This window comes from Phascolarctos cinereus, unplaced genomic scaffold (genome assembly GCF_003287225.1).
Source record: "Phascolarctos cinereus isolate Bilbo 61053 unplaced genomic scaffold, phaCin_HiC Scaffold_5;HRSCAF=322, whole genome shotgun sequence".
Lineage (NCBI taxonomy): Eukaryota > Metazoa > Chordata > Mammalia > Diprotodontia > Phascolarctidae > Phascolarctos > Phascolarctos cinereus.
Genome location: NW_027555958.1, coordinates 256,990,948 through 256,994,899, shown reverse-complemented (window position 1 = coordinate 256,994,899; position 3,952 = coordinate 256,990,948). Strand labels below are relative to the sequence as shown.

The window sequence follows — 3,952 nt, the reverse complement described above, 5'->3', positions numbered from 1 at the left end:
GATTTTTAGGTACAAGTTAGAGCATTTGCATCACTGATTGATGATGAGAATGTGTTCTCTTAGCCTAAATGCATCTCTTCTCCCGTTAGAACAAACTATAATATAATATATTTTTTTTCCTTCACAAATAGATGACCTATCATTTATGCATAAAGGACAGAATATAAAATCCTTTGTTGTTTTGGTTGTTTTTAATTTTCCCTAGGTGAGATGACATGAATAAAACAATGCGGGTGGAGAATCAAACTTTTGGGACTAATTTCATCCTGTTGGGACTCTTTAGCCAGAGCAATTACCCTACTCTCTTCTACTCGTTGACATTCATTATTTTCATAGTAGCTCTGACTGGGAATGCGACTTTGGTTTTTTTTAATTCAAAGTGATCCTCACCTCCACACTGCCATGTGCTTTATGAGTCAGCTTTCCCTCATGGATATGATGTATATCTGTGTCACTGTGCCCAAGATGCTATTGAATCAGGTGACTGGGATTCATAATATTTCAGTCCCAAGCTGTGGAATCCAGATGTTCCTGTATTTAACACTTATGGGAGCAGAATTTTTCCTTTTGGCAGCCATGTCCTATGACAGGTATGTGGCCATTTGTCACCCTCTCCGCTATCACATCTTCATGAACCATAGAGTCTGCATACTCCTTGCAATTGTCTGTTGGTTTTTGGGTTCCATTGATGGTTTCACGCTCACCCCCATCACCATGAACTTCCTATTTTGTAAATCCTGACAGATCCAGCATTTCTTCTGTGAGGTTCTTGCCTTATTGAAAATCTCCTGTTCAGATACTTTACTCTATGAGACTGTCATGTATGTGTGCTGTGTCCTTATGCTGCTCATCCCTCTCACAGTCATTTTATTCTCCTCACAGTCTATAGGATGAATTCAGCTACTGGTCGTAGGAAAGCATTTGTCACGTGTTCCTCCCACATAACTGTTGTTGTTCTCTTTTATGGAGCTGCTGTTTATAATTACATGCTCCCTGCTTCTTATCATACTGCTGAAAAGGATATGGTGTTGTCTGTCTTCTAAACTATCCTAACACCTGTTATAAACCCTGTCATCTACAGTATCAGGAATAAAGATATCACAGCAGCTTTGAAGAAAATGTTACAGTCAAAGCTGATATTAGTTAATACTTAAATACTTAAAATACTTAAAAACACTACACATTTTTTAAATTATCTATTATTGGTTCATTTCATTCATGTTGCCCTGTGGTAAATAGGCATCTCCCCACCCTCCCCTCCCTTTTGAAATTAATTTCTTCTCCTTGAGAGTTTTTGAAACCTTTTGGGTTAATATTTTCCTGGTTTAGTATAAATGTCCTTGATATTTAAATCAGAATGTAAGGATTTGGCTTCTCTACCCACAACTTGTTAACTAGGTTACTTTGAAGAAATGACTGAAAGTCTCTGAGACTTGATTAACTTTTCTGTCCAATGTAGTGTTAAAGAAATAGTTATTAAATATCTAAAAGGTGAGTGGGCTCAGCATGGATTTATCAAAAATTGCATTTACTAAACTCACTTCAGAGTATGCAATCTTCGGGACCCTCTCTGATGTCTGAAGGTAGAGTATAAGCTATGGGTTTGATGCTGGCTAGCAGGTATGTCACTTACTGCTACTGCTACTGCTTGTCAGAGCTTCCAAAGTCCTCACTCTTTTTTTTTTTTAAGTATTTTTCCTTAGTAAATTAAACATTTGTTTTAAGTGTAGTGTACTATAACTTTTTGCTTGCATGTTGAATTTCTTTGTTCACTAATACTGATTATTAATTAATCACTTATAACCTCCTAGCTGTATTATTCAATAAATAAATAAAATAACTTGTTCAAACTCTTACCATAGAGACTTTGTGCCCTCCTCCCATCTAAGATGATAATAATTTATTTTATAATAATTCCCAAGATAAGTCTTGCATTTGAAATGGGCAGTTTGTAGGCTGAGATACAAAAATAATTTCAGGCTGCCTATGGATATAACAGTCACCCAACCAGTAAGTGCACTGTTGAATATATGTCAAGGTTGAGCTTCTCAAAAGACTAGTCATGAATTTATTCATGAGGTCAGTCATAGTGTGCCCCAGATCTTCAGGTCTAGAGTGAAAGAGGGTATTTGCTGATAAGTAATGTCAGAAGCATGGCCTTCCTCTATATAAGAGCAATTCCCTTCAGAATGCACCATACTGAACATGTATTGCTACAAAGAAAATTCTCCCAGAAGATCATGGCTGCCCGGCTTCTGCAGTTGAGTATCTTATAAGAAAATACACATCAAAGATTAGGACAGACCTCAGAGGCATCTGCCTTCTCTGTCATCCTTGTATCTAGTCATCTGTGTCATATCCTTCAATAAATTTCACTGGGGTAAACAAGTTATGTGTTTGACTGGTATTTTTAGCTTCTAATAATTTCCCTTTGAACACTTAGCAATTGGTGATGATTAGGTGAGTGAAAAACAATCTGAGTTTGGCAATGGGAATCCCTTCCTTGACTCTTAATTTGCCTTTAAATCACATGGATTTTAGTAGATCTCAGGATAAGGTTATTAGATATTTATCATCTTTAAAGAAAGAAAACCTATTAATATTCTATTTAAACAATGTATGCAGATTCAGAAAGGATCAAGCTTCAAGTTGTGGTCCAAAGGTACCAGGCTGTCTCTTGGCTTGAGATAGAAGGAAAATGAGAGATAATTTTAGGCTTTTGATCTATTTATTTTGGCTAAATTCTATGATGGGAGGATCAGCCAGTGGAGTCCTGTCTTTAGAGCACGAGCAATATCTTCTTCCTGCTGACAGTCATTGTACTGGCAGGGTGATCCTTCTTCCAAAACTGGGTGCTGGAGAAGGCCTTTGCCTCTATGCTTTAGAGCAGTTGCAGGTATCCTATGACTGTTTCTTGTTGGCTTATTGTGAAGTGACAAAAAAATCTTCTAATTATCTCCTGAGTTAGAAATTTGCATAGGAAAGGCTCAAAGAGATTAACTCTTTGTCTTTTCCTGTAGGTTTTCAAGTAAGGAAGAAGAAATGATGTGAGCCCTCAGATGGAAGGGCAGTGGCAGCAATACTAACAATCTATTGCCTGTCACTAGCTCTCTTATACCACATCTTGACCATAGCTGCAAATCTATAACTTTGGTATTTCTTTTGTCTCTCTGAGTTTATTCTTTCCTAATTATAGGTGAATAAGTATCAGAAATGTCACAGACTGGGTTATGACATTGTGAGCTTCAAAATGTCAGAAAAGCTATCGCAGGTTCTGTCAGCATATGGAGCTGGTAGTAGCAGAAGCCAAATCCAGTGAGGAGCTACCCCTGAGGAGTGAACTGATTGACCCTGACTAGTAGTGAAATAACTTGGCAGCGAGACCCCCTGTCTATAAGGAAAGAAGGAACTTTATCCACCAGATATGGATCACTAATCACTAATCACGTCACCTAAGTTCACTTCTTGGTAGGAACTCACTGTAGGGAGAAATAGACTTACTGGGCCAAGAAGTACGTACCTTTCCCTGAAGTGGGAGGAGGGGCACAGGAATTTTTAGTAATCAGTTCAAATTGGAGTTCATTTTCTTGTGTGACTAAGTAGGTTTGTAGAGGAGAGAATACAACTCAGTCTAGGGGTGATATTGTACTTGAATCCTTGCCACACCTTCTCAGTAAATATTCTTTTGTAAAAGTTAATTAACGTTGATCAATTAATTTATACTGGGGAAATGTTAACTTTGATTGACAGTGAGGGAACACACCAAATGGAAGCTCATTATTGATAGTAATGGACAACCTCATACCCTTAGGGTTACCCCTGGGATATTAAGAGGGAAAAGTAGTAGCAGTCCTTTGGCGGAAACAGCCTGCTCTTTCAAGTCATAGTTGGGAGAGTGAGCATAGAGACTGACCTATACTTCCAAAAGGCAGAACTCAACTGGATCCAAGGT

The 3,952-nt window shown here is 37.9% G+C and overlaps 1 pseudogene; it reads left to right on the top strand.

The window, feature by feature from the left end:
• The first annotated feature begins 215 nt into the window (after window positions 1-215).
• Window positions 216-1,154, top strand: LOC110194218 (olfactory receptor 2T29-like; annotated as a pseudogene).
• The last annotated feature ends 2,798 nt before the right edge of the window (window positions 1,155-3,952 follow it).